At 40.7% G+C, this 12,916-nt stretch overlaps 1 protein-coding gene across 1 annotated transcript in view; it reads right to left on the reverse strand.

Annotated features, from left to right (window-relative positions):
• The window catches only part of clu (clusterin), a 169,555-nt gene that overhangs the window by 49,098 nt on the left and 107,541 nt on the right, over positions 1-12,916 (reverse strand). The gene's annotated exons all lie outside the window — the stretch shown is intronic.

Genomic DNA, 12,916 nt, shown 5'->3' on the forward strand with positions numbered 1-12,916 from the left:
GACGCCGAGGGGTCTGACAGCATAAGAAGCAAAGTATGTGACAAGGTGGGATGACAACATGTCGGTTTTCAGAGCAATGGGAGTTTGTTTTCGGCATAACGGGCTTTCGGTCCAATGGTTATTTTTTTGGACTATTTGGGTTTTGGAATAATGGGCCGTTGGAACAATAGGCCCTTTTCACAGCAGCCGTTTTGACATGTAATTGCAGGGTAAAATCAGGTGTAATTGATCAAATGAATCCAGTGAGCCACGCCTGTGTTCACCCTGCAATGACATGTCAACATGGCTGCTGTGAAAAGGGCCTACGGCATTGCACCGCTGACATAGCCTACTACTTTATAATAGCCTTCTATCACAAAATAAAAATAAAATACAGACTTGTAATTTTCACATCACACACCTGTTTACCTTGAGCACCGGCCCGGCTCTTGATCCATCCATCTCTCTGTGAGCGTTTTCCTCCGCTAGAGGAAAAATGACTCTCCTGCAGAACAGCTTCCTCCAGACGCTCTGAAGTTATTTCAATAAGTAACCTAACATTTCATACAGAGACTAAATTAAAGTATTATATGTTTGTTTGCTTTGCACGGCAGCAAGGGGGAAAGAATGAGGTCTTGTATTATTATAACCATGTGTTTGGAGTTTGCAGCCCAATGAGGAAGATTAGTCTGCAGTCACCGGCTGGAGAACATTGGCTGATTTGTTTTCCCTCATTTTATTTTTGGCACATTGATCCAGCGTGCCCGTATTGGCTCCAGAAACTGTCGTGTGAACTGGTTCAGTTTTTAAATGCTTATTTCATTGAGGCTAATTCCAATAAAATGCTTATTGAAGCCTGGCGAGAAATCGTAATGAGTAACGCCACCGAAGCTTAAATCAGAGCATTACACAACACATGTGTGGCCGACTTTTCAAAATGACCACAATTCAGAGTATTGTGATAAACACAGTTTCGCTATGTTATTGTTGTTTTGTAATTTTGAAATAAGCCGTGAAAAACACATGTCCAGTTCTGTATCAACATTTCTTTAAATAAGTTTAAAGATGTTTTGTTTTGTCCGTCAGTGGAAGAGCTCTCGGGATTTAATCATTAAAGGGCGGGTCCATTATTATTATTATTTTTTAGGTTTTCATATCATTCTGTATCTTCCCAGTGGTGTTCATTATGTATTCAAATCCGAACATTCAAATTTTGGTCGAAGTATGTATGTTTTAGTGTCAAAATGCTATTTTCCCAAGCCCTTCTAAAACCTTTTTTCCCACGTAACCTGACGTAGGTTTCTGCATGATGACGTTCTACATACATATACATATATCCTCATCAATAGTCAGTGCATCACATACAGTAACTTAGATGGCGGTCGACACGGTCCCAGTTTGGAGAAGCAGCCACTGAAGTTAAGCAATGTACTGCTGTGGACGCCACGGTAGTTCAGATATGAAATAATAATACAAACAAACTAACCGATCGATGCAGCGGTAGACCAGCAACTCCTGTGTCTTTACGGGGTAAAATTACTGTTTTTGTGAATGTAGTCTGGTGGCTTTGAAGACAATGATATAACGGCTTCAGTTCCCCGTCGGAAAGGGTTGTCTAATGGCGAGGTAAAGTGGTGAAAATATTCTAAATATAGCGTACACTTAAACTGATATTGATTTATTTAGGTGGTTAAAATACATCTTTCTGCTGCTCCCGTCCACAGCCGCTTTACCTCACCGTTCCTCGCCACTGAAACCGTTATAGCGCTCTCTTCAAAGCCACCAGACTCCATTCACAAAAACAGTAATTTCACCGTGCAAAGCGCGGGAGCTTACATACAACCCCACTTCAAAAAATCCAAACTAACTCTTTCAGTTATTTCCAAACAGCACAGCAAACTTTGTCTCAGCTAGAGCTAGTGTTCACATTATTCATAACCTTATTGATTAGCTTTCTTTGGTTACCTACGTCACTGCTTTTTGGGCGTTTTCATCTGAAAAACCCACAAAAGAATGCAGTTGGATGCAGATGTTTTGTTCATGAACTACATTTGCCATTGGTCTTTGTTCTCCAGCTTCACCAAACAATAAATTTACATGTAATAGCTAATAGCTCCGGGACCTGGATATCGTCATTGCAATTTAGCAGCAGCACGATGGTGGTCTTGGTCTCGGTGGGTTTTCTCTCATAGCTTTTCTTGTTTTTGTTGTGTACGAGTCGAGTCATTCAGCGCCCACACGGCAGACAGCTGTGGTAACCGAGCGGACCGGCCGCGGCAGTTGCTCAACATTTAAAAACAGTTATTCGGCTTGAATAAAAACATATTTCTTCTCATCTGCATTGCCACGATCCTCTATAAATTTTCCTCATCTCAAGTCATAAAATACTTCTGACAGTTTGAAAAATCTGGAGCTCATCTATTAACGGTCAAAAAGCAATTTTGCAAAAATTTACCGCACATCAAGGATTAGAAACAATACAATTGTATGTTACCATCTCACTCCATGTTTTAGCAATAAAACGTTTCCCACTGGTCCATTTTGTTTGTCTTCAGGCTTATGTTTCCAGTCATCACAGCAGATAATAATCAGCTCAAAAGGCTTTAGCTTAAAAAATAAGAGACTTCTTTATCTTTATTCTTCTTCTTTTTAGAGTGAGTTTCCAATAAAATGGGATTGTGTCTTTAAAGCTGCTTTAATCAATATTGTATTTAATGTTAAAGGTGTCGCGTGTAGTGACAAACCCACAGATAATTATCACCTGACTTTATGACCCATTTCAGCATCTTTCAGCTCATTGTTCTGGTTTTAAGATCCACAACTTTATTGTTCTATTTTCTATTTTGTGAATGTTCATGTACCTAAAAAAAGGGTGTCTTTCTTTACCAGCTGCACCCGACACATGACCCCGTACAGACACACAGTCAGACCCCTGTTTAACCCTCATGCAGTGTTTTTAGGAGGAGCTGCAGTATAAAAATCCTCTCCTCATTTCCCTCCATGTGTTTAGAATAACAGAAGTGCAGCTGCTCAGATCACTTAACTCTGCTCTTTCTCTCTGTTTTACGTCAAGTGAATCAGCGTCGTTCATTCAGCACAGCAGCTCTGCCAGAGGAGGAATGTTGGCCATTATAAATTTAAATAACCTCTTCCCTGTGTTATGTAACCGGGCTCTATATACGCTGCCATACATCTGTGTTCTTCCATACTCTTAATACTAAACATAAACACCAGCAGACACACACATGTGCATACAATTACTTGCTTTTCTGAGTTTCATTTGCACATAATAAGGAATGAAACGGACAGGATCTATGTGTGCTTAATAACATCACTCATAATTATGCGATGTAATGAGCAACCCAGTCTCACGCATGTCATGAGTACGCAGTTTAGCCTTTTACGCATGTCATTTGTACACCACGCAAACGTCCGCAATTAGGTTTAGGCAAGAGAACCACTAACTTAGGTTCAGGCAAAAAAAACACTTAGTAAGGGTTAGGGAAAACGTCATGCTTGGACTTAAAACAAAATACATAAATTCGTACAGAAACAACGTAACCCAACTATGGAAAACACGTCACAAACGTAAATAAAAAACACGTGACAATTGTCTCGTGACAAACGTTACCAACGTTAAAAGACCGGTCAACAACGGACTCGAACACGGATCTCCTGGTTAAAGGTCTGGTGTTTGTTGGATCCATTCATCTCCCCTCCCACCCACCAGACATGGTCTTTCTTACTTTTTAATTCTCCGTCACTAGCTCTTACTGTAACATTTATATGCGGATGCATTTACATTGCCGAACAAATGCCGACCTTGAGGCTTCAGCTGAATGGCAGTCCACAAATGAATGTGTGACGTCACGGTAACTACGTCCACTTCTTATACGGATATGGGTTGTGTTTTCAACATAACTTGAACGATTTTTTTAAGGTTTCATTTCATATTTATTGCCGGTTTTATTGGTCCTGTTTTTCAGCTTTTATTTACTGATTGACTGTATTAAATATTCTGTTTTTTATTTAGTAGATAAGCGACCTCCTGACCTACACCAATGCCCTCTTACTGTATATGTTGTGTTACTAGTGTTGCAGTATATGTTTCATATGTTGTCTGCTTTGACACGTCTGACTTGTGTATATTTTGTTATCTGTCACTGTGCATAAGTGACCAATTTAGACTCGACCTCTGGGGATTAATAGATAATGAATATGAATTGAGAACAGGCTCTTCCTGAGGTTTCTTCCATTACTATATACTGTATAAAGCATGTAAATAATGTGTAATGGAACAAGATGTGGTGTTTACTTGTTATGTATTGGTGTCAGAACAGTATGTCCTGCGCAGTGTAAATGTACTAGTAGATGAAAAATTGACACAATGCAATGTGACAAACCAAAAGGATCTGTTTTATGTCAACAAATCCATGTCAGCACAGATAATCGTTTCCATGGGGAGCAGATTATGGAGAAGCTGTAAATGTGACCGAGCCTTAAACGTTTCGATAGCAGCTGTGCGACTGTGGGTTTGTAGGAGTCAGGGGGTCCCCGGGGCAATCAGAGATAATTATGGGATGTTTATAATGTCGTTGCCTGAAACACACGTAAACATGTACGCACACGCAACCCTCCACCTACACAACACATTCTTCACTCGTTCACTCATGTAAACACAGAAAAGTAAGACACAAAGATTGAGTCAGATGTCTCTTATTACATCCACCAGGGAGATTTCAGTTTGTTTGTTTTTCTGTTAGTCAGCAGAATTACGGAAAAACTACTGGCATGTTTTTCATGAAACTTGCTGGAAGAGTGTATCACAGAAGGAAGAACCTTGACTGTATAAGAAGTGGAGGTAGTCACTGTGATGTCACCTATTGGTTTGTGGACTGCCGTTTTGAAGCCTCGAGTTCGGCGTTTTGGCCGTCATCATCTTGTTTTCTTGCAACCAGAAGTGACATGAGAGGGTGGAGCTAAGTACAACCAAAAGATATTTTTAGGCGACCAAAATATTTCAATTAACTGTCATGAACTGAAAACACTGTGAAAGGGTTAAAGCTGTAAGACGAAAACAGGGACAACACCCAGACCGCACAACGCCGTATTAGCGACCTGCCAATAACAAGGTAGCCACGCCCTAAAGCATCCCCTGCTTTATGGTCTATTTGACTCTAAATGGGACCATAATTTACTAAATGAACATCATGCTGTATTGAAGAAGACTTGAAACTAGCGATTGAGACCATAAACTCATGTTGACAATGTTTACTGAGGTAATAAATCAAGTGAGAAGTAGGCTCATTTTCTCATAGACTTCTATACAATCAGACTTCCAGAGGAGTCGCCCCCTGCTGGCTATTAGAAAGAATGCAAGTTTAAGGCACTTCTGCATTGGCTTCACTTTACTTGCGAGATGGGGCATGGCCTTGGCGGAGTTGTGTGCTCTCTGAGTGCCCTGTTTGGAAATGGTTTTTAGGGTATTTAAGCCTAAATCTTCTGGATTCTTAAGAGCTCAAAGTATTCATATCCAGAAAGCCTGTAATTTCATTCTTCAGGATGATGGATTTCCGCTGAAGATCTCCTATACAGAAAGGCTCATGGTGTCCCAAACTGAGCCTTTTTTCCTGCTGGTTAATTCTTTCTGCATTGCATCACAAATCACATTTTCAGCTCTTTATATTCAAACAGCTTCTTCTCGCTGTCCAAACATTCCTCTTACAGGCTCTCACAGGAACCTCTCCTCCGAAGGCCTCAGTAGACCTGGCTCCCATTAGCGTTTGGAAACCGTTCAGATATTTGAATCTGTGATTGATCGAGAGCGCCCGTTTACCCTGGAGGCTGCTGGGAAGTCACGAGTATAGGACTGCTGACACTTCCTCTACTCGAACTGATACTCCAAGAGGATTAAAGGAAATGTTGGCCAACGTTTTTTGGCCCCTGTCTGACCCACAGAGTCACATTACGCTGTCAAGAAGCGGTAGTAAATGAGAGCTCAAGTGTCATACCTATCATGTCAGAGGTGCACAATAACAACTGGCTGATACACAAACAAGATATCCACACATATATGGAAGCAGAGAGAGAGAGCAGAAGGGCATGCTGGCAGTTTGTGTTGGATTTGTTGTTCATTAGATTTCCTTTCTGGAACATCAATCTATCCATTAAATCAGAAAATTGAATTACATTACATTTTCCCAATAAAATTGATTTTCATGCTACTTTTCCTATCACTGTTGGGCAATCAAGTGCTTCAGGGACATCTGGTTTGCAAGAAGAAACAACAGATTAGTGGTAAATGTGGTTTTCATGTAATATTTTTCAAACATCTCTCCCATGGTCTCACTTGTTTACCATACTCACATGAATGTATTGTATTTAATTTGACAATTAGTGAAGTCAACAGGGGTTTAGAGTTGTTTTATCCCCAGCACTTTTACTGTAAATAATCATAAATTCATAAACATGTTGTGCAAAACTCACGCACACACAAACACAGGCGGCCTCCAGGTTGAACAGCAGGAGAACACATGCTGAAAATAATAATTAAAAAAATCTCACAGGACTTCACTGCAGAACATCACCTGGTTTGTGTTAGCTGCAAAGTCTTATTAAGTCTGATTATAAAAAATAATTTGAACTAAATGTGCCCCTGAGCCGTTAGAGCCACTGCAGTGAAATAAAATTTCGATTTTTAAGGGGACCTATTAGGCTTTTGTGCTTTTTCCCTTTCCTTTAGTATGTTATATTTTTTGTGCATGTAAAAGGTCTGCAGTGTTACAAAGCCCAAAGTCCACGACAAAGGTAGTTCCTCTCCCCCACAGAGCTCCTCGACTGCCTGAAATGCCTCGCTTGATGTCCCGCCTTTTCTTCCGTAACTTGGTGATGTCACAAAGTAACACATTTGCATAACGGCTAGTTTGGCACGCCCTCAAACAAAACTAGTTAGAGCAGCCGGTATTAGAAAAGTAAAGCGTTTTTTGAACATTAAATCATGCAAACATGTTCTAGTAGAAACCTAAAATACAAGTAGACACCTGAAAATAAGCAAATCCTCTTTAAGAGGATTGTGTTCTTTTTTGAAATGTGTTGTTTATAAAATTTTAATGGAAACATGGCGGTTGGTTTATTTTTGGTTCAACTGTTTAAATTATAAGATGCTCTGTCAAGTCAACATCAAGATGCTGGAGGAGATAGTAGTTCATTAACTTTACTTTGAGTCATTTTATTTCAGAAACTATTTAAAAACAGTATTAATGACAGAGGAGGGGAGCTGAGTTTGTAAATTTGTTTCAAACAGAAGGAGATATATTTCTCTACTCCTGACTCAGACAGATAAACCTATTTTTATTACTATTTATTTAATTTTTTAAGCCTTGATATCGTAGATATACCAAATTATCATTCGCCTCCCGTTCACTTCCATTCTATGTGAGCGAAAGGCAAAAAAACTGACAAAAACAAAATTTGCTTTCTAAAATAAAACTTCCCTCTGAGAGCAGTTAAAGAACTCAAAGACAGATTTCAAAGCAAATGTTGGCTGTTTTTAGACAATTATCATGTCACATGATGCTCCGAAGCATGCGTCCTCTGCTCTGCTGTTTACAAGATGTTACAGTAATTGTTATGGTTGCCGGGTAACAGACGTTTAATCGGTCTTGATGTGGACGACATCATTAGTAAAACTGGTGAATCCCGCATCTTCACCAGCAGCAACACACAGACACAACATGTTGCCCTTCGAGACAAATGAGGGTCGACCTTTTGGACCCCTCGTGGGTGTCTAGTCTGGTCTGCACGCACGGCGAAGCGTGTCTGCATGCAAAGACACACACACACACACACACACACACACACTCGTCAGGCTGTTTCATTATCCAAAAAAAGCAAACACTGCTGTTAAACACAGCTCGGTTAAATGTGTGTGTGTACATGAACATGTGACACCGTGCTGTGGTGTGAGGGAGGTCAATATGGCCGACACATGGAGTCGGAGTGAATCATTTGTTTCTCGAAGTGTGACGAAGATTTATATGCAGCACTACGCGTGGTATTCATCAGAGTGTGTGTGTGTGTGTGTGTGTGTGTGTGTGTTATCACAATGACAAACACTGAGATGGTTCACTTCCCTGTCCACATACGTCTATAGGCACGGTGTGTGTGTGTGTGTGTGTGTGTGGTCCTCTTCTAGCATTTCAACCACCAGCAGATGTTATGGTGACCACCACGGGGGTGGTAGATGCTATTTCCATGTTTTCAGTGTGTGTGTGTGTGTGTGTGTGTGTGTGTGTGTGTGACCACTACAAGGGTGGTAGAGGTTATTGTGACTGGAAGCCTAGCAGATAAAACAACATGGCTAACTGAGACCACCTCAGACCTCACTCTGACTTTTCGACACACACACACACACACACACACACACGCACACACACACACACACACACACACGCACGCACGCACGCACACACACACACACACACACACACACACACACACACACACACACACACACACACACACACACACATGCAAGCTGTGTGCAGACCATTTGGCACCATGGGTAATTTTAAAAAATGTCCTCTCCGCCTCTCATTTCTTGTAGGTGGAGGATGGACTATGGAGAGGATGACAACATATTTACTATCAACCCGATCGCACGGGAAGGCGAATAAATAGCACATCATTATGACGACACTCCACGTGTCATGAGGACGCATTTTAGGCTTTATGCATGTCATTTGTACGCCACACAACAAAACTACGGTAACGTCTGTAGTTATAGGTTTAAGCAACAAAACCACTTTAGGATTAGGTTTAGGAAGAACATCATGGTTGGGCTTAAATTAAGTACGTAAACTAAGTAAAATCCATACGGAAACAACGTAACATAACTACAGAAAACACGTCACTAACGTAACTAACAAAAAAACATCGGTCTCCTGGTTAAGAGTCCTGTGTTTGTCCACCTCCCCTCCCGCTCGCCATAAGCAGTCTTTCTCACTTTTTATCCTACGTCACTGGCTCTGAGCGTATCATATTTATGTAGATGTATTTACAGTCAGTGAGTCAGCACAGACAAGAACGGCGTTCTTATTGCACGTTATTCATACATCTTTTCGTGCGACCGGGCTGCAAAAATACAGTTAAAATAACACATTTTATCAGCTCTTATGTAAATGCAGAATTTACAGAAAAAGACATAATGAGGCTATAACATTAGGAAGCAATCAAAAGAAAAAGAAATGCTCAAAATGAATATGTACTAAATAAAACAGGCAGTATAACAAGGTCAAGGGAAAGAGGACTCTATTTCCACCGTGAATGTTGTGTATTTGAGCCGGTCGAGCCGACGCCCTGCACCACAGAATGAGACCTTTCTTCCTCGCTTGTTCAGGTGAAAGTCCTCACTGATACACTATATCTGGCATCCTGGATTAAAGGTTTCCATTGGAGGGGCGGCATTATGGTAGACCAGACCGTGACCTCTGGCTGGGAGACCACTGTAGGGTTTTCATAATCATCTTCATAGTAAATGTAGTAATTACAATCAAAGTGTGGCAGCTGTTATCGTTATAATTGGTAAAAGTAGTAGCAGTAACAGCACTAAGAGAAATGGTACACTAAGAGGAATAATATTAGTAATATTGGATAGGAGTATAGGAGTAGTACGCTGTATTTAGCCTGTTAAGGTGTCTTTTCCCAGCATGCTTTGGAGCAGGTGAGACGTCTCAGTACAAGAGGAGGCAGCTGGACCATCTGGGGTGATGACTCATGTTTTCCAAGCAGACCTGAGAATAAATACAGCTTCAGCTGTTTACAACAGATTCCCAGCATTTCTTCTGACCTTTTTTTTTGTTGAGTTTACAGCTTCAGGATGAAACTTGCTCAAGGTCATCGTGGGAAAAATAACTCTTAATAGGCAGAATAATATCCTCCTCTTGCAGCAGTAAAAATACTGGAAACGACGAGGAAGGGGCCGGCCGACTTCGGGGTCCAGTAAAGAGCTGAACGACACATATTGAAGACATGAATTAAGGGAACCAGTGGGTGTTTGGCAGGACATCTCGTCATTTCTCCCAATAAATATGACATTAAACATCAGTGACAGAGCTGGACGGGCTCCCTGCCGGGGGTGTCAGTGCTGATTTGTCCTGCCAGACCGCTCGGCCTCTCCCAGTGTCACCGCCAACACTTTTATTGTGGCTGATTGGGCCGACCCTTTGCCCTTTTGCAAATTACAGTGTCTCTTGCCAGTTTTTTTACTCCCCCGTCATTTTATTTAAAACCTGTCATTCCTTTTTTGTCCTGCGGTAGTCTTCAGTGTGTTCCCACCTTTTACCATCACATGACCTCCACACCCAGCTGCACACCTGCTCAAGATTCCCTCATCATGTCCTCGGTATATTTACCATGAGCAATTGTTCCCTCAGGTTTTTGTCCTCTTGTTCCTGGCTTGTAATGACCCACTGACTGCCCTTTTGGGCTTCTTACCTGCTTGTTCTGACTGCCTGCTTGTTGCTGATCCCTGCTTTGAACAATGACACAGCAGACTTTGCTTTTACCTTTCCTGTTTTGTCTGTGTGTCGTGCATTTCAGTCAGTTTTAATAGACCGTTAAAATGAGTGTTACCGCAAGCAGAAGTGGAAGAGGTACTCAGATCTTTTACTTAAGTGAAAGAAGCAAAACCACAGTAGAGTAAAAGTGCAAAAGTATTAGCATCAAAGTACTCAAAGTACCAAAAATAAGAGTACCCCTACTGCCGACTGGCCCATTTAAGAAGAGTGTATATTATATCACTGGAGTATTTTTTGTGCACATTTGGCAGACAATAATAAACTCACTAAATTAAACTCTTTTTTTGTAAATTAAATAAGACATACTTGTATTAATAAGGACAAAATGATACTTTCTTTAACTGTCAGGGTTCAGCTTACTGAGTGAATTAAAGTCCCTGAACACCCACACAGGAAACCAAAGTACTTAAGGGGTCGAGGGTTATCATTCATTGTCCATCACGGTCTCCATAAAAATAATTTGCAGCAACACGCCACTCTCCTCTACACTCGGTCTGGCGTCTGCACAGGAGACACAATTTCAGGATTTAAAGGGTACATATCATGAAAAACTCACTTTTTTTCAGTGCTTGTGCTCGTACATTTGGGTATCTGGAGTGTCTACCAACCCACAAATTGTGAAATAAGACAAACCAGTAAGATTTTTGTGGGCTGTCTGGATCAGAAAACATGTGATTCAACAAGCCATTCAGATTTGGCTCCCCTTCCTATGTCACATGCAGGCTCATTATACATATATATCGCCCACAGCTTGAGAACTACCTTTGCAAAGGTGCACCATATTTTTCTCACCAGCCGATCAGAGCAGACTGGGCTTCTTAAAGAGACAGGTGCTAAAGCAGAGCATTTCAGACAGAGGGTGAATACAGGTATATTCAGACAGACAGATTAGTAGAAACCCAAAATACAAGTAGGAATCTGAAAATGAGCGAATGTGTGATATGTCTCCTTTAAAGCTGGAGATATGTGATATGTAATGTTTAAGAAAAGTTACTGTAACTTCACCATAGACTGTATATAAAGACGGACGGACATGACAGCTCCCCAAAAGTGAAGCCAAAACATCTGGATCGCCCCCTGGTGGCTGGTTGCAGTATAGTAGGTCATATGTCCCACCTCCTCCATGTTAGTTGATGGGACATGGGCCAAAATAAAAAGTCAAAGTACACGTCAGATACATTTTTCCCTAATATGGTTTCTATCATTTTAGGTAGTTCTTACCACGCTGATGTATGTTCAAGTGTTTTTCTAATAAGTTTGATTTTAATTAGTTATTTGATGCTATAAAAAGAAGATGAGACGTCATGATTTGCAGCTCTGAGTCTCTCTCGCTGCTAAGCTGCGGCAGTGCTCAGCTCGTGATTGGTTCAGGGCGGGTATCTCCGAGCTCCACCCCCCGATCACTACTGTTTCTGTACAGTGGGAGGAAGTAGAGACGCGTCATCCATCTATATATAAATGATATACACTCTATGGGTTTCACACTATGGAGAAGTATGGCGACCATATGGACATTAACAATTATATAGTTTTGCTTTGCAGCTTTAATGACCTGTAAAATGCTATTCTTGCCATTCATTGTGGTGAGACTTCGTTCATGAAGTGACTGTGTGACAGGAAGTGCTTCTGTTATGATTTATTTTCCATACGAGCGAGTCTGCAGACGGCTTCTCATTAGCTGGTGGATTCCACGGTTTCTCCGTCGCAAAGAAACTACAAAGAAAAAACTCCAGACAGCAGTTTGACTTCCACAACAAGGAGAGCTAAACATTTTTTATTTTATGACACATTTTACAACGATATCAGAACAAAGGCCTCTTTTCACAGCCAGACTAATTTATTTATAAAAGCACAGCAAAGAGATTACAATGCATCTTATAACATGAGGACTCGCTTGTATTTAGGTTCAATTAAGAAAAAATAGAAACACTTCAAGACTCTTTCATACCACTGAGAGGTTTCTAGATAGAATTCCTGCTCCACCTTGTGTTGAAAGAGCAGACTTGTAGCCTAAATGAAAGTTAAATGATTCACATAATATGCGAGAAATATACTTTGATTATTTTCTGTACAGTGTTGTAGGCATTTGAGTTTTGTTTTAAATCTGTTAAGTGATAAATGTCATAAAAATATGTAGCCTGAGTCACCAGGTTTTCTCTCAGTAATGTAAATTAAAACAAAAACATATTGGAATTAAGTCAATTTTTATCAAATCAATTTTTTTATGAATTAGTTTGAAAGCTGTCTCTACTGTCTCGCCTTCAGCCGAAGAACTTTGCACAAAATAAAAGTCTTTCTGGAGATTGTTTACATCTTTGCTGGGATAAAGTCGGAGTCAACACGCTCCTTCCAGTAAACTG

Source organism: Sebastes fasciatus, chromosome 18, assembly GCF_043250625.1.
Source record: "Sebastes fasciatus isolate fSebFas1 chromosome 18, fSebFas1.pri, whole genome shotgun sequence".
NCBI classification, from domain to species: Eukaryota; Metazoa; Chordata; class Actinopteri; order Perciformes; family Sebastidae; genus Sebastes; species Sebastes fasciatus.